We start from the raw sequence: 19,146 nt of genomic DNA on the forward strand, positions 1-19,146 counted from the left end.
CTCACCTGACCCTCCTGAGGCGCCATCTTGGTGAGGGAAGGTCAGCGCTGCAGTGGATAGAACCCTCCCGCCCTCCCAGGATACTTAAGGCAGGGACAGGGTCGGTAAAGGTAATTTGCTATTTTGCTCTCCCCTGAGGCGGAAGCTGGGGGAATCTTCCTATTCCTGTGAATACTGCTAATTTGCACACCTCATCGCTGACTTACAAACGACGGTTTTTAAAATTTGTAAAATATTTTAAAAGTGCTTTTTTAACCTGACATTACCTCGTGGGTGAGATTACGTCACCAGAGGTCTCCGTGTAGTTGCCAGGCAAAGCGCGCTGCTAGAAGGCGCCCTGACCTCACCTGACCCTCACGAGGCGCCATCTTGGTGAGGGAAGGTCAGCGCTGCAGTGGATAGAACCCTCCCACCCTCCTCCGCCCAATTATGAATAAAAACATGGCACCATCCCGCCCGCGCAGCGGGCGGGCACAGCGGGCGCGCCACAGGCGTGCCAAAGGCAAGCCCGTCTGCGCCAGTCCGCGCCGGGACCGGGCCAAGGGCCACGACCCCTGGCCCGACTCTTAAAGATTCAAGCATGGTCTACCCCAAGGACGCTCTCCTCAATCTAAGAATACCAAGGAATCATGATTGTGCCACATTCGATTTTTGTAACGCGCATAATGAAATCAAACAATGTTGTCCTCACTGCCTTTTTACGACATTGCGTCAAGGTGAGAAGAACCCCCTAAAACAAAAACTTAAATCGAAGAATGTTGCCTTAGCCCTCATTAATGCACGGTCCCTATGTAAACATAGCCAAGAAATCGTCGACCTGATAACAGATTCAAAGCTAGACGTACTTTTTATTACAGAGACCTGGACAGATGACTCGTCCGGCCCGGACATGGTCTCTGCCACACCTACAGGCTACAAAGCCTATAGACAAGATAGACCTAGACAGAAAGATAGACCGAGACAGAAAGGTGGAGGGATCGCCATTATAGCTAGAGAAAATCTGGAGGTAATAGTGACTCAAATACAGGATATCTCGTGCGAGGCCATGATGTTTTCTATCAAACTTAGCCAACAATTCAGCTTTAAAGGGCTTCTTATATATAGGCCCCCAGGAGTCAAAACTGGCTTCTTAACGAGTATTAGTACACACTTGGAATCTCTAGCATTAGAGGACTCGATCACAGTATTAGGTGATCTGAACTTCCACCTAGACGATAATAACCACAAGTAGACTCAAGCTCTCATCGCGGATATGGAAGTCCTGGGGTTACATCAGCTGGCTACTTCACCTACTCATCAAGCGGGACACATTTTAGATGCTATATTTTCAAATGTCCAGGGGCTCCATGTACGCGACATCCTTCCGCTGTCATGGACAGACCATTATGCGGTTTTCTGCACCTTGGCTATGGATAAAAAACCAGTTACAGCTACTCCTCCTCCCCAGTCTATATCCTTTAAAGCTTGGCACAATGTCAACCAGTTGGACCTAAAAAACCACCTGGATGATACTTGCCCGCTAATCTCGGCTAACCCCAACCTGGCCATACAACAACTCCATGACTGGTTGGGACATGCCATGAATTCATTAGCCCCCATTAAGAAATTATCGAAGAACAGGTCCACCCCTACCGCACCATGGTATACGGATGAACTAAAAGCACAAAAACAACAGAACAGATACTGGGAGAGACAATGGAGAAAGTCTTATAATCCAACAAGTAAAACCAAATACAAGGATGCTCTGGCAACATACAAAGCCATGATTATAAAGGCAAAAAAAGAGTACTACCTGAGGCAAATTGAGCAGGCAAAGAACTCTAGCAAAAAATTATATGACATAACTAAAGTGCTCTCGGGTAATACCCCTGATCTGACCCCACCTCAAACCCAAGACATGTGCGATGCCCTGGCCGACTTCTTTTTCACGAAGGTGGACGATATTTATCAACCTTTTTTGGCTAAAATCACGCACATTAAGGTTCCCAATATTAGTCAGGAGGACTTAAAACCGACAGTAACTTCATCCTTCACTGACTTTCTACCACTGACAGAAGATCAGGTATTAAAAATTGTGTCGACTATCAAAGCTGGATCCAAGCTGGATCCTTGTCCACTATCGGCGCTCTTACCGGTGATGGACTCGATCATACCAGTCCTGACACAAGTCTGTAATTCCATCCTGCTCTCAGGGATATATCCCCTTAATCTAAAAACCACACTGCTCAAACCACTGTTAAAAAAACCAGGAGCCGATAAGTCAGAACTAAAAAACTATCGACCCATTGCCAGTCTCCCGTTCATGGCCAAAGTGGTGGAAAAGGCCATGAACATACAATTAACTGAGTATATAGAAACCCATAAGAAGTTAGATGATACTCAGTATGGTTTTCGGAAATACCATGGGACTGAAACTGCCCTTATTAAAGCATCCGAAGATATAAGAATAATAAGAGACCAAGGCGGTACAGCGGTGTTGGTACTGCTGGACCTTTCAGCAGCTTTCGACACGGTCGACCATAGTATTTTGGTCGACCGTGTCGGGAAAATGGGCATCTCCTCGACGGCAAGAGCTCTCCTTGCTTCCTTTCTCTCTGAGAGAACGCAGGCCGTCACTCTTGGCCCTTACCAATCTGCTAAACTGTCACAACCATGTGGGGTACCTCAAGGCTCATCCCTGAGTCCGACACTTTTTAATATCTATGTGTCGGACCTGGCCAATGTCATCAAGGCACATGGGATGAGCCTAACCTCCTACGCGGACGACACTCAATTGGTGATGGCTATAAGAGGCGATGGAGAGGAGGTAGCTAAAAGATTCCAGAGAGGATTGACGGAATTAGGTGAATGGATGGCAGCGAATTGCTTAAAACTTAACTCGGAAAAAACCGAGGTAATGATTTTTGGACAACTCTCACCAGAATGGCCTGCCTCGTGGTGGCCCCAAACTTTTGGTGCCCCCCCCAATCCGGTGACCAAAGTAAGGAACTTAGGAATACTTTTTGATAACCATTTAAACTTCATGGACCATGCTAGTAAAGTGGCCTCTATAGCCCATCACAAACTACGCATGATTCGAAAGATAAGTCCTTATCTTCCTACTACCGCCATTAAAACTCTGGTGAGCTCACTAGTCCTGACATCCCTAGACTACTGCAATGGGCTTTTTATCAACTCCCAAGTTAGAGTTATAAAAAAACTGCAGACCATACAGAATGCAGCAGCACGTCTTATTCTGGGAATTCCTAAGTTTGCTCCTCTCTCTGATGCCATTCCTAAACTACACTGGCTGACAATTCAGAACAGAGCTAGATTTAAATCACAGTGCATTGTTTACAAAGCACTAAATAAACAGGGCCCGCAGTTCCTTAAAGACCATCTACGTCCTTATCAACCTATACGCCATTTGCGTTCCACCAACAGCAACCAACTAATGGTACCTCGCACCAAAACTGTGATGTGGGGAGACCGACGGTTTGTGGTAGCAGCTTCCAAATTGTGGAATACTCTACCCCAGGACATTAGAGCATGTCCCACACTACTCCAATTCCGCAAAAAATTGAAAACATGGCTGTTCAATAAATAAGTTCTCGGTATAGAATAGAGGTCTGAGCAAGGCAGCTTAACATCAAGCTGGCAAATTAATCAGCACCAAGACACCCTAGGGTATATGCTGCGCTTTATAAATGCCAATAAATAAATAAATAAATAAATAAATAAATTCCTGGAGGTACTGCAATACCAGGTTGATGAGTGGAGTGGACAGAGCAAGCTCCTATTCAAGCTCCCTGTTCCAAAAATCTATTTAATATATGGTCCCCAGATAGAGGACTTATCAGATTTTGATTTTGCATCCATGATAGAGACGCAGCTCGGACATGTGCAAAATTTCCATCGAGATTATTGTATTTTCCTATTTCACAAGTTCATTTACTATGGTTGTTTATTGATTTGGACCAGTCTTTCTGTTTCCAATTGTTAAGCGTCCATTCTTGACCTTTCTTTCTCACATCCACAAATACGTAGGTTTGCACTTTGTCCAGTGTAATTTTGATGCATTCCTCCGGGGTGATGTCTTTGTGCTTGAAGAGTTTAAGGTTTCTGGAGGAACAGAGGCTTTCTTTTACACAGTTTGTCAGTCTCCATAGCATGTCTTTTTTCTCCTTTGGGCATGACATGCCAATGCCATACAGAATAAGTTCATAGTAGTTGAAGTAGTGTGGCTCACTGGTTAGAGGCGGCAGACCCGAGAGCAGAGGACGGCCCGGGACCAGGGTTCGATTGCCGGCGCGGCAGGTTTCTGGACCAGGGTCAGCGGACTCGATAATTCTCTCGCCTCGGTGCCCACTCTGATCAGCGATCACACTCGGCAACTCTGGGCATTAGCTTGCCTCATCTTCACTAACGGCCCCACCAGACCGCCGGGGATGCCTGGTCTAATCCTGGAGATACCCATTAAGGGACCATCTCTCAGGGAAGCCAGGAAGGGTTTCGCAGCGGTCGAAGCGCCTTGGGACCCTCCGGGTAAGTAGTGCGCTATATAAATGCCTATACATACATAGGAGAGTGATGTTTGCTTAGTGATTTTTTTGATAAGTTTCCCCATTTTCTTCCAAACTTCCTGTGCAAAGACACAGTTCCACAGGAAGTGTAGGACGCTCTCTTCTCCGGCGCATGAAGATCTGGGGCATTTTGCATCTTTAGCCAAGTTTCTTCTTATGTGCTGAAAAGTCTTTACTGCCAGACATCTGGTTACTGCCATCCCTGCAATGTCTTTCTGGTGGTTGGCCAGGTTTTTGTTGCTCGTCTGTTTCCAGGTTGCTTTAGATTGTTTTTCCGACATGTTATTAGCCATGAGAGCAGATTCAGAGTCTTTGAATTCCTGTTTCCAAGAGTTCTTTTCAATACAGTTCTTATAGTCAATGGCATTCTTTTTGCAATGTTCAATGATTGTTCTTAAAGGTTCGTAGATCTTTGGGGTTAAAAAATAGTGTGTGGGGCGGGGGGGTACTGTTCGTGAACTGAACCAAGTCTTATTTCTTTAACATTAGGGCAGTTGAATATGTAATATAGTCGGACAGAAAAAACTTTTTTTTCCAGGGCGCTCATACATAAGTGCAGGTATTTTGAAAACAAAAACATTTTTAGGTTGGGAACATCTTTCCCTCCTTTTTATTTGGGTTTGTACATGTGTTCCCTTACAGTTTTTGGTGTGCAGACCACCGCAAAGTACAGAAGAAAAGGCAGTATGACAGCTTTAACGATTAAAACTTTAGCTTCCATTGAAAGGTTTCCTAACTTCCAAAAACACATTGTTTTCAGGAGTTTTTCCTTTACTGGAGGCCAGATTTCTTCCCCAGTTCTGTCTGTGCTGAAATGAACTCCCAGTATCTTAATGGGGTCTCTTGTGACTGTGACAGGGTTTTTTTTCAAGGTTGTCCCTCTGTCCTATGACCATGCAGACTGATTTCCCGTTGTTGATTTCAAGGGGTGAGGCTTTTGAGAAGGAAGAGGCATGTGTGATGACTCTGTTAACTTCTTGGGCATCATTGCAAAAGCTTTTTTCATCGTCCATGTAGCTGATACATTTTAACCTTTTTTCCTTTTCCTCACAGGACAAAGTGACCTTGATATTTTGATCTTGTCTGATTTTGTTTAGGAGAAGTTCATTGGCACATATAATGAGGGTTGGTGATAGAGGCCATCCTTGTCTGACCCGGGATCTAATTTTTATCTTTTCTGAGAGTGTGCTATTTATCCAGATTTGGCTGGATGCTTCTTTATACAGTGCTTGGACAAAACATTGTGAAGGACGTGGGAATACCCATTTTATCTAGGACTTTAAAAAGGAATTTGTGTGAGACAATGTCAGAAGCCTTTTGTAGGTCTAAGGACAAAAAGCCTAGAGGTTGGTTCTGTTCAACTACGAGTCGGATTGTTTCCTTGTCGTCATTAGACTATCCCATACCTTTCTCTGGGGGACTGCGCAGGATTGATTTTCATTGATGACTGTCTTTACAACTTTTTTCAACCTGTTTGTTAGCACTTTTGTTAGTAGTTTCCTATCTACATTAAGTAAAGAGATGGTTCTCCAGTTTTTTAGATCTTCCTTCATACCCTTATTATATATTAGGGAGATGAGACCTTTAGAAAAGGATGGGGGAAGGCTTTTGACATTATACATTCTTGTATCATATCCATGAAGTCATCGCATCGTTTTTTGCAAAATTTCTTATAATATTCCCATGGGAGACCATCCTCTCCTGAAAACAGGGGAACACTGGGATAGGTCTTCAAGGAATTCTTCACCATCTAGAGGCTTTTGTAGCAAAGTTTTTTCTTCTTAAGACATTTTCAATGGTGTCTAGATAATTGGAGCATTCTTGTGGTATTATATCTTTTTCTTTGTATAAGGTGTTGTAGTAGTCTTGTACGGTGTTTTGGATGTCTGTCGTGCCTGTTTGTATTGCACCGTCTTTGTTCAAGAATGCGTTCATTTCTTTGTGTCTGTGGTTGCTTTTTTTGAAGAAGAACGTTGTGCATTTTTCGTCTTCTTCGAAGAATTTAACTCTTGAATTGAAAATGGTTTGTTTCCCTTTGTCTGTGAACCACTTCCTAAGTTTGTTTTGGGCTTCTTGAAGGTCTACATCTACCTGGCTGACCCGGACTGTGGTCTGCCCTTGCACCGTCGCTGGCAGCCATTTTGCCTCTTTACTGACTTCTAGCAAGAGCTCAGCATGTGCCAGTGGAAAGGAGGCCCTGGCCTCAGATCTTCTCCAGGCTCCCAGAGTCCTCCTCGGCTGTCGCCTCATTAGGCGTCCCTTAGCATACCCACGTTGTCCTCTTTCTAGTATTTGCATGCCCACCCCTTCCTGTGCACTGCCTCCAGCCGGCTGGCCGAAAAGCCTGAAAGGCAGGGGATGCTGGGAATCAGGCCAGGATGCCCTGGACATCTCCCTGACAGGAAGTGGCAGGAGCCTCGCCCTTGCTTGCCCAGGACACTGCTCACCTGTAGCCCAAGACCTGTAGATAGGGCTTGGCCGAGCGGGGACGGGCAGAGTAGAAAAAGGACTCTGTATTTTTCTTCTTGCTCAGAGAAGCCACGGACAGTGTCCACTTCTCTGCCAGCACCCCACCCTCTTTCCCTCTTTCCCTCTCTACCTCAAACCTACTGACTTGCTGGGAAACTTCCTCCATTCATTCCTCAGTGAAATGGATGCAAAAACGAATGACAGTCTGTTGCTGGAAAAGCAGTCTTTTTCTGACATAATCCTCTTTTTAAAGTGCAGAGTCTGGATGGAGAAGGAAAAAAAAAAGTTCAAGAAAACGTGAATAATAAATAAATCAATAACGCACGGACCATCGGCCGCCAAGTGGCAAATAACTAAAATAAATACATCAATAAAGCAAGACACTGTGACCAGTTTGGTTTTATCCTCATGCAAACACAGTAGTGCCACTTTACAGGGTTTGGTAATGAAGCGCTACTTTTGTTTACTCGTCTATTTTACAACATCATTGTTTTCCCCAAGTGGGGAAGGGCACAATTCGCTGGAGGTACTGCAATACCAGGTTGATGCGTGGAGTGGACAGAGTAAGCTCCTATTCCATCTCCCTGTTCCAAAAATCAATTTAATATATGGTCCCCAGATAGAGGACGTATCAGATATTAAACTGATAAGAACAGATTTTTTTTTAAAGTTTCAAAAGGAGTTATTTAAAGTTTGACATATTTACAGTTTAACAAAAATTAATAGTGCCACGCACAGCCTGATTGTTCCAAATTAAACTATTTGTTGCGTGCTCCTGAGGTATCACTCTCCAATCCTTGAAGTGTTAGGTGAAATCAAACCACGATGCATCTCCTAATTAGGGGATGTCCCTCAGTGCACAGCTATCTGGCCAATAGAGGCATGCAATATTAAAGTTCAATGATTGCATCAACAGAGTTTAGTAGATACAATTTTATTTTATTTCTTGATTTTTCTTTCTCTAAAATCTGATAAGTGATCTTAGATTGATTGTTTTCCAAACAAAAGATTGTTATTCAAACATAAAATATTCCCGATGCATTTCGGGCAACTATGTGCCCTTCTTCAGGGACCCATCTGTAAATGAAACCAATAGTATGCGCTTGTAATCAACACATGCTTAAACATATTCATAGAGTAATCAACTTAGGTGCATATTTGCTGGTGTTCCAATATCAAACACATGCAAGTGCAGTAATGGTTATTCAAACAATAGTTCACAGCAGTCAGTGATTGTCTCTATCAAGAATGACGAAGTAGAAGTAAGTGACCAATTGCCCAGTCCTGAGGTAGGTAGGAGGTATAAGGAAGGCATAACAAAATCCGATACAATGTAGTGCTACAGTCCTGTGTGAAAACGCAGAAACCAGACAGATGGAACAAGTCAAAAGATAATGGGATCCAGTACAGTAGTGTGAACTGATATAGTGCGGAGACACAATAACCAAAGCGTGTGAACAGTAAAACAATTAGTTAAAACAATTTAGTACGCATGCGCATTAAAGCTCAATGTAAATGAAATCTTACTTACGACCATGAGGTCATTGCAGAGTATCTGAAAAAATTAATAAGATCGATAAGTTCTCACGGAACTTCAATAAGCATAGGGTAAGACCCATAGTGCGCTGAAATGCACTTACATAGTGAAGCGTCGAGACGCATCTCAAGCGGTAGCTGTTGCCGAATTAAAAAGCTGCGAGCAGATGGCGGGCTGTTACCAATATGTGCATTCTGTAAGAAAGTTAGCCATTACAAGTCGTTCTGGTTAGAAACTATGTATTCAAAATCGGGGCTTAATGCTGAGGACACTTACTCAAAGCGTGGGCTCAATATTCTTATGATGCCGGTCTGAGCGCAGTTAGGGTAAAAGTGCACGTCTACAATGTTCACTGGGAAACATTTAAAACGCAAGCAGGGCGAACGTCACATGATCACGTGATCTTATCAACTTGGCGGCCATATTATAATGGTGAAAAGAAGACAAGTTTCAAAGCCAGTAAGTAAAGTTATAGATGTCCGAATCCGAGGGACAAATAGTATCGAAAAAAGTACGAATAATATTAAAAAAGTACGAAAGAACAGAATTAGATTGAGTTGTGTAGCAACTCATATAGAGATATGATGTTGTGTGTGAAGAGTAATTCAGGAGGTAACAACTGTGATGTGAAGGTAAATATGCCGTTAAGCTTCCTTGTGACTATTGGAATGTGTGTAGTTCTAAGGATCAAGAAACATACAGAAAATGCCATTCAGTGTATGAATACTCTTATACGATGTCAATCATCCATGTACAAAGATCTCAAATAGTGATATCATGAACAGTGATCAAGCAAACATAGGTCAATTATAGTATAAAGTCATAAATAACATAGGAATTCCATCCTGTCATTTAATCCATTAGGATGCATTGTGCTAAGAAAACAGATTCAAACGTTCTCTGTCTGTAGTAGTTTATTGTTGATATCTGTTCCTTCTTTCATTTCCATGGTTTCATGCACTAAGAACTTGAGTTGTGCAATACTGTGACCCTTGTCCACAAAGTGAGCTGCCAATGCTGACTTCAGATGTTTTACACAAATATTGCTTTTGTGTTCTAATATTCGGATTCTGATTTTCCTCGTTGTTTTTCCCACATAACAAAGGCCACATGGGCACTTGCTCAGGTACATAACGTTCATGGTATTGCAGGTAGCATTCACTCGTAATTTGATGTTTGTGCCTTTCATGGGGTGACTCATGCTTGATCCGCGGATCACGTTGTTGCAATTGCTGCAGTTCAGACATGGTTGCAGGCCTTTGAAGCTGATATTCTTTTGTTTCATGTCTGGTTTTGTTAGTATTTCTTTTAGATTGAAGCCTCGGGTATATGCAAATATCGGTTGTTGTGCATAGATGCCCTTGAAGTCTTGCTCAGCTGTTAATACAGGCCAATGCTTTAAAATGATGTTCTTATAATGTTGACTCATGGTTGAGTATTTTGAAGTGATTATCATACGATTCTGTGGTTCTTTGGTTTGAATTTTCATAAGTTCTTTACGAGCTTTGCTGTCACATCTTTCCAAAGCTTGTTGCAAGATTCGTGCGGGATATAAAGGTTTCTTAAATCTCTCTATCATGGCATTATATTGTAGGGCGCTTTCTGTGGTGTCTGAAATAATCCTCTTAACTCGCAGTAATTGTGAGTATGGTAAGTTACATTTGAGGCTTGGTCTGTGGAAACTGTTGAAATGCAAAATACTGTTTCTGTCCGTGTCTTTACAGAAAATGGTGGTCAGAAGGTGATCTTATTCACGTCATATTTCGACGTCCAAGAAATGTATGACTTTTTATTGAACCTCAAAAGTAAATTGGATGAACTCGTCAATGTCGTTTAGTTGTTCAAGAGATAGTTGTAATATGTCTCTGGCTCATGACCATATGATGAATACATCATCAGTATATCTGAGGAAAATCCTCCTGTTTGTAATCTTATGGTTCTTTGTTCAGTATATGACTCTCTTCAAAATGGTGCATGAAGATATTGGCATATATTGGGGCTGCACAATTCCCCAATGATGTACCGGAGAGGTGTAAGTATCAGTTATTATCCCATTTAAAAAAGCTTTGATACAATGTGAATTGTAGAAGTTCCATAATGAAAGCCTGTAGTTCCTTCTCTATGTCTGATCTTAATTGTATGTGTTCGATGGCTTCAATGCCCAAATCATGGGGTATCGATGTATAGAGAGACTTAACGTCTGCTGTGCACATCCATATTTCTTCTTCAAGGGAAAACTTCAAGTGGCTGATCTTGTCAATGAAATCTGTGGTGTCCCTCACATAGGTGCTGATTCTCGTTACAAAACGTTGCAGGTGTCTGTCTACAGAGAGAGAACTTTTGGATCCGTTTTCTTAGCACAATGCATCCTAATGGATTAACCCCCTTGGGCGCGGCCGCGATTCTGCGCCTGTGCAGCACTTTTATTGAGTGGGCGGGTTCACCATGATGCATGACGGACGGGGGCCGTCATTAGCATGGAAGGGGTTAAATGACAGGATGAAATTCCTACGTTATTTATGACTATACTATAACTGACCTGGGGGCGTGGCCGAACAGCCATGATGGCGGACAGCATTTGCTGAGCTCCGGGCCCAGCCGAGAGCCTTATCCTGTAACGGCGGTGCTGCGGGCGTCATACGTGGCAGGAAAAGGGCTGGGAACTGCTGGAGGACCTGGTTGTCGATTCCGGTCACGACCCGCGACGTCCCTGCACCCCTGGCCGCTTCTGAGGTGAAGTCGGCCCCCCTGGCGGGACGGCCTGCGGAGCTGGGGAGTAGCAAGAGGAGGCGCCCACACGGGTTGCGACCCGGGCGGCGTGAGATTGACACCCAGCCCGGGCCTCAGGTACGAGCCGAGAATTCTTCACGGCGGGGGGCGCTGACTCCGGGGATCCCTTCCTCCCCCCCGCAGGAGAACCGGACTGAGAGAGGACAGGTGAGGAGCAGAGGCCAGCGCTCCACTGGCTGGAGGATTCCCGGGAGGGCGCCCGGTTAATTTTTTTCGGCGCCATTTCTGGTGTGGGGAAGACAGACGCGGACTGGGCCCTGGGGCCCCAGGAGAGACAGTTGTGAACGGTGTGGCAGGATGCGGCCCAGAACATAATACGGAGGTGAGGTGGTTGAGGGGGAGGCGCACAGCGCGAACTGGAGCAGTGCTACGTTTACACTGGGTCCCCTCGGCGCCATTATCTGCTAAGCTCTGAGACAGGGGAAGCGTAGAGGACCTTCAGGGAAGACGGCGAGAGTGGCAGATAAAGGGGCAATGTAGTACTCTTGTCCCCCTTTCCCTTCCTTTTCCCCCTCCCGCCCCATTGTCGGCCATGGGGGGCAGCTAATGGAATGTCTTGAGTTCTTGAGGGGGGAGGACTGCGTGCGAAGCGCCTGGAGGTCCCTGATCGGAGTGCATTGGAGACGTTGGAAGGCCGGATGCCACACCGGAAAGACCATAGTGAAGACCCACCGGGGGTTGACGGCCCTCTAGCATAAAGTGGTGAGACATCTCCGGAAGTCCCTCCTATGCGGATACCAAAGACTGACGCCTGTGAGTGGGAACTGGGCATTCAGGGGGCCTGGAACAGCAGGAGTGAAACAGGAAGGTTCCTCCGCCAGGACAAATTTAGTTGGACCGCTCTGAGCCTCCATCCATACATTATACAGGGAATAATCAACCTGTGGTCAGCTGGCAGCTCCATCCCTGGGGGGAAGACACGGACTGCGCGGGAATACACTGGAAGTGTCGGTTGTATGCCGGAGGGGGCGAGGAAATAACATAACTCGCCATGGTGCGCAAAGGCACTAAAACCGTTGAAAGCTAGGGAGAGCCGGACAGTCCCCAACAAAAGACCGGGAGAGGGCGGAAACCGACTGGGGACCGCCGAGATGGCCTAACCGGGTGCGCAACAAATGGACAAGCTTGACCTCATATTGCAGCAAATCAGAGACTCTAGGACAGCGATGGAACTCCAATTGGGGGCCCTCACCACCAACTTCTCCCTCCTGAAGGCCGACCATGCTAAGCTGGCGGAGAAGGTCAAGGAACAAGGGCTGGCGGTCTCTGAGCTCACTCCAACGGTGGCAGAGCATACCACCTCTATCCAGGAGCTAAAGAATCAGGTCGCCACGCTTATGGATAGGGTGGAAGATGCAGAAGGGCGTAATCGCCGAAATAACATACGGGTGATTTGTCTGCCGGAACGCTGTGAGGGGACGGAGGCTGCGGATTTCATGGAGCAGTGGTTCCGAGATCAGGTGACATCAGATGGGCTGTCCCCGCACTTCTGTGTGGGACGAGCACACAGGATCCCGACTGGCCCACCTAGGCCGGGACGCCCTCCTTGCCCTTTGATAGTCCGTATACTGAATTATCGCGACCGGGATATCTTATTACAGAAAGCCAGAGAGAAGTCCGACATTCATTTTGAAAACCAAAGAGTGTCTCTCTACCTGGACTATACCAATATGGTGCAGAAACAGCGGGCGTCATACATGGAGGTGAAGAAAAGACTCAGAAAGGCGCAGTTACAATATGGGTTACTTTTCCCAGCCCGTCTGAAGGTAATACACGGCCGGACGGAAGACCCACTTCTTTGAGAGCCCCTCGGATGCTGATGAATGACTGGAGGTGATGGGCGTGGATGGCAGCCAGGGCAGCTCGCAGATGGCAGCTACGGACACCTCGAAGACGGGATCGGACCACGACGACCACGACAACCAGGGTTACTCGGAAGTTGGGAAGAAAGGACACCGACAAGCCCCATCTCGAGAACAGCAGAAGAAAGGGCAGCGCGGGGCACTGTCGATGGCTGACAGCTTTAGAGAGGACACAACGAAAATCACCACTGACTCAGAGGACAGTACCTTGCACTCGGATTCCGAAAATAGTGTGATACTTTTCCCTACGGTAACTCCCCGAGCGGCTGATGAACTGATGGACAACTGAAGAGATAGCCGGTAAATCCTGACAGACTATCCCATAGAGACACGTAACAGTATCCTTTTGATATGCATATGCGGGGAGATCTTTGAGGTGCCTCTGTACATTTATGCAATTGCGGGGTGGGAAATGGTCATGAGTATGAGTAAATATTGAGGTACTGTCACTTGGAATGTACCCCATTGCTAAAAGAACTTTGTGGGGGCCACTTTTACGAAGTATGGAAGGCCTCACGCTGATTGACCCGCGGCAACCGCTGTTGAAATGTTTCTTTTCACTTTATGTAACTTGTACTCTCTGGCTGGGTTACTGTTGAGCCGGCGGCCCCCGTTATCAGCAACATCATGACCATGTGTGTGTTCAGCCGCCCCCCTACAGGCGAATGCACAGGACTTTGGATCTTGTTCTTCCTTTGGTTCAGGTTGGGCTCAGCTAAGTTGTACTGCTGCGCCGAGATGTTCACTTTTTTGTTTCAAATGTTGGGGTATGTCCTCTCTTGGGCACTTCCCTTGTGGAATCCTCGTATTCCAATGCTTACACTGATAGACCTGAGAAAGTAGGGTCATACAATTTCATTACCTGGAATGTGCGGGGTCTGGGTGCAATACAGAAACGACACAGAGTCCACTCCTTCCTCCTCTGACAGCGCACACACATAGCTTTCCTACAAGAATCGCACCTGACTGGGTCTGAGGCGCAAAAGTTAAGGAAAAAGTGGAGAGGTACAGTTTATTCCACTTCTTACTCTGTTTTCTCCAGCTGGGCGACCATATGGGTTAGACATGGAACACCCTTCGTAGAATTGGACCGAAAGAATGACGACCAGGGCAGATATTAAGGGCACCCTAGATGGTGCACTATTAGTACTGGGAAGCATATATGCCCAAATTACGAACAGGACATATTCCTACAAAAGGTTGGGTTGGCGTTGTCTGACTGGGCTGGGATTCCGTGGGTCCTCGGAGGAGACTGGAATGCAGTGCTGGACCTAGGGCTGGATAGGTCCCACCCCCCACTCCAGGCGACTGGGGCTGTGAAACTGACTGACACATTTACTACTTGGGCAGGAGGTTGGGGAACTGAGCGATATCTGGCGAACACTACACCCCTCACACAGGGAATATTCATTCTACTCTCCGGTTCACGACTTACATACTCGTATAGATCGATTTCTGTGCTCCGGTACCTTGGCCACGTCAGTCGGCTCCTCGGAGTACCTGGCAAAAACCTTCTCGGACCACAGACCACTAATGATCAACCTCCTCTGGGGTAGAGCTCCGACCCCGGTGCCCACCTGGAGACTCAACCCACACCTCTTGGAAGATGGCCGATTTCGGGCGACTTTGTCGGATGCCCTGACACATTAACTGGTAGATAACAGGGACTCTGCCTCCACTAACTTGGTGGTGTGGGACACAATGAAGGTTGTAATACGAGGGAGGGCGATATGCCAACAGGTGGGGGGCACACAGGAATTACACAAGAAATTGTGTGAGGTGGAGGAAAGGCTTAAGGTGCTGGAGCAGGAGGCGAGTGTGGACCCCGAAAAAAAGAAAGACCTGCGGGATAGCTATATAGTACACGCGGAAACATTAGAGTCACTGCGCAATATAGATTATAAGACGTATTTACGGAGACAACATACAGAAGCGGACCGCTCCGGAGCCCTTCTGGCCCGATTGATATGGGATAGCCCGGACCCACCGATCATTACCCAGATACGAAGCCCGGTGGGAACCTTAGTTCACACTCAGGCCGAAATCAACCTAGAATTCCATGATCACCTGAAAGCCCTGTACGCTTCTAATGACCTGGAAGATCCTGAGCAGATAGCTGAATTCATGCGCGATCTCCCCTTCCCATCCTTAACTGCGGACATGCAGAAGGCAGTAGAGGGACCCATTACGCAACACGAGATACGGGCCGCGATTAAGCACTTAAATAGAAACAAGACGCCGGGCATGGACGGACCCCCAGTGGAGTTCTACTCTGCCTATGCGGAGACCCTGGTACCGGCCCTGGAAAAGGTCTACAAAACAGCGTTTGAGGAAGGTCACTTACCGAGGTCGACCATGCAGGCCTTAGTGATCTCCATACCTAAACCGGGCAGGGAGACCCTAGATCTGGTAAATTACAGACCTCTATCTTTGCTGTCCACGGAATATAAAATATTAAGCAAGGCGATTGCCCTGCGAATTCAGCCCTACTTGACAGCCCTTATTCATCGAGCCCAGTGCGGGTTTCTTCCTGGACTTAGTACTTCCATGAACACAACGCCTGCATGCCCTGATGGCCGTGTCACCGGTGGAGTTGAGCAGAGCGGGGTGCATTGCTCTGGATTTAAAGCAGGCTTTCGACTCCCTTTCTTGGCACTTTATGTTTGAAGCCTTGACACGCTCTGGCTTTCCCGCCACCCTGTTGAGATGGATAACATTACTGTACACAGACCCCACTGCCCGGGCGCGAACTGGGAATTATGTCTCGGCAGAATACCCAGTGCACAAGGGCACCCGACAGGGTTGTCCTCTGTCCCCGATGCTATTCGTCCTAGCATTGGAGCCTCTGGCCATTGCTTTCTGGACACATGCGGACGGACTGGGCATTCCAATAGAGGGGACGCCCCATCTGCTTTCCATATATGCGGATGACATATTATTATATCTTCGGGATCTGGAAGCGGACCGCTCATTGTTATTCGACACCTTTCGTAGATTTGAAACGGTATCAGGATTAGCTATCAATACAGAGAAATCGGTTGGTTTTTATTTCCGGGATGAACCTCATCCCCCTGATATAACCTTCGGAGCCTACCAAATCCCGGTGGCGCAATCAACCTTTAAATATCTAGGAATCCGAATATATAGAACTACGGAAGATCAGATAGAAGGTAATATCTCTAGAGCTATCACCGGCCTCCGCAGCAGCATCGGGTTCTGGACTTTGCTTCCCCTATCGGTCATGGGCCGCGTAGCGATTGCTAAGATGGTCATGCTCCCCCGCTTACTTTACTTCTTTGTGAACCTGCCGGTATGTCTTTCGCAACAGATATTTAACACAATAAACACCTTACTAATTACTCTCATATGGGGGTCGGGCAGAAGAAGGATTAGCCTCTGTAAACTCCAGCTAGGCACTAGGCTGGGTGGCCTGGGAGCTCCGGATTTTCGTAGTTACTGCTATGCTAGCTAGCTCCAATGGCTGTCCTACTGGTTGGCGGGTAGGAACCTACATGAAATCGGTTTTACGACTGACCACGTAGGCCGAGGAGAACTACACTGTTTACTGCTCCCCAAAAGTAAGATTCCTTAAACATGTCACCCGCTGCTCCGCACCGCCCTATCCTGCTGGAGGAAGGCGCTCACATATACCGCAACAGTAACACCCTACGCAGGGAATATCCCATTGCTCGGCATACCTACCCCACGGGGAAGGCTCACAGGACAAACGCTGATTCGCTGGACTGAAGACGGAATAGAGGGAATAGGGAGTTTCTTCGGAGATGATACACTACTGGACCATGGCACCTTTATACAGATCACTGGGACTTCGAATAGACAGTATTTATTACACGCAACAGTATCCCACTACATCCGGACGACATGGGCACCAAAACGTACCCAGCCACCACAACACAAATTAGTACACCTGATGCACTATATGGGGACAGGGGGCCACTTGGTGCGATGGTTATACACCGGGATTAGGAGGCACGCAGCGATACCCCTCGCTTCATTACGGGATACCTGGACAGAGGACGCCGGAGAGGAACTGACTGATAAGACTTGGCAGACGATGCTCGAACACTCTAAAAAGGTCTCCCAGAATGTGAAATTCAAGTTCATCCAGACCATGGTCCTCCATAGGGCCTATTTAACACCGGAACGGATCCATCGAATGTTCCCAGATTCTCCCCATCACTGCCCTCGATGCCAGGCGGACGAGGCGGGTCTCCTACACATGCTTTGGGCGTGCCCACGACTGAGGGGATACTGGGGGGAGATATGTCAGACGCTGAGAGAGATCACACAGGTACAAATACAGGAGACTGCCTTGTATTGTTTGGTGGGTGCTCGACACCGCCCCAAGTCGCTGAAAGCCAAAATAAGATTTATAGATTTAGCTCTAATATTAGCCATCAGAGCGATAACAATGAGGTGGAAATCCCCTAGGGTGCCTAGTGAGGAGACATGGAGAAGGGAAATGGTGATATGGGGACGAGCGGAGGGTATCGCCCTTAAGAGAGAGGAAGACACAGGGAAAAGAAAGATCCCCATAACGATGGACTGGGAAGTCACAATACTGGATCTAGATAGGCGGGACCCAGCACAGTCGCAGGTGAACAGGCCACACGACACTGACTGAGTAAAGATGCTTAGGATAGAGTCATACGTAAAGACGCTTAGGATAGAGTCATACCAATGTCAGAGCAGGTAGTTATGTTTCTATTGTCGTATTAATAGAGGGCCTGTTAATATAAGCTGTAACATCATGATAAGGAGAGGTTTTTGCGCTCAGGAGATGGAGAGGGCGGGGGAGGGATAGTTGGGGAGGAGTGGGTGGGTACGGGTCTTCTTTTATAAATACTTATGTGATGTTAGGGCGAAAAGAGAAAACCGGGATTGTGGAACAGTATGGAGAATGTGTTTTATTTTATTTATATATGCAATAACGAATAAAGTTTAAAAATAAAATAAAAAAAATACTATAACTGACCTATGTTTGCTTGATTACTGTTCATGATATCACTATTTGAGATCTTTGTACATGGATGATTGACATCGTATAAGAGTATTCATACACTGAATGGCATTTTCTGTATGATTCTTGATCCTTAGAACTACACACATTCCAATCGTCACAAGGAAGCTTAACAGCACATTTACCTTCACATCACAGTTGTTACCTCCTGAATTACTCTTCACACACACCATCATATCTCTATATGAGTTGCTACAAGACTCACTTTCATTCTGTTTTTTCGTACTTTTTTTATATTATTCGTACTTTTTAAAATATTATTTGTCCCTCGGATTCGGACATCTATAACTTTATTATACTTGCTTTGAAACACGTCTTCTTTTCACCATTACAATATGGCCTCCAAGTTGATACGATCACGTGATCACGTGACGTTCACCCTTTTCGCGTTTTAAATGTTTCCCCGTGAACATTGTAGACGTGCACTTTTCTCCTAACTGTGCTACGACCGGCATCGTAAGAATATTGAGCCCACGCTTTGAGTAAGTGTTCTCAGCACTGAGCCCCGATTTTGAATACATAGTTTCTAACCAGACCGACTTGTGATGGCTAACTTTCCTACAGAATTCACATATTGGTAACAGCCCGCCATCTGCTCGCTGTTCGCAGCTTTTTAATTCGGCTACAGCTACAGCTTGAGACACGTCTCAACGCTTTACTATGTAAGTGCATTTCAGCGCATTATCGGTCTTACCCTATGCTTATTGAAGTTCCGTGAGAACTTATCGATCTTATACATTTTTTCAGATACTCTGCCGTAACTTCATGGTCGTATTTAAGATTTCATTTACATTGAGCTTTAATGTGCATGCGTACTAAATTGTTTTAACAGCTTACTGTTGAAAAGCTTTGGTTTTTGCGTCTTCGCACTATATCAGTTCACAC

At 46.1% G+C, this 19,146-nt stretch overlaps 2 pseudogenes; both read right to left on the reverse strand.

Moving 5' to 3' along the window:
- Nucleotides 1–3,707: 3,707 nt before the first annotated feature.
- On the reverse strand, nucleotides 3,708–3,867 carry LOC147707903 (U2 spliceosomal RNA; annotated as a pseudogene).
- A 3,667-nt stretch (nucleotides 3,868–7,534) lies between these two features.
- On the reverse strand, nucleotides 7,535–7,714 carry LOC147707904 (U2 spliceosomal RNA; annotated as a pseudogene).
- Between the last annotated feature and the right edge of the window lie 11,432 nt (nucleotides 7,715–19,146).

Source organism: Lissotriton vulgaris, chromosome 6 (assembly GCF_964263255.1).
Source record: "Lissotriton vulgaris chromosome 6, aLisVul1.2, whole genome shotgun sequence".
In the NCBI taxonomy this organism is placed as follows: domain Eukaryota; kingdom Metazoa; phylum Chordata; class Amphibia; order Caudata; family Salamandridae; genus Lissotriton; species Lissotriton vulgaris.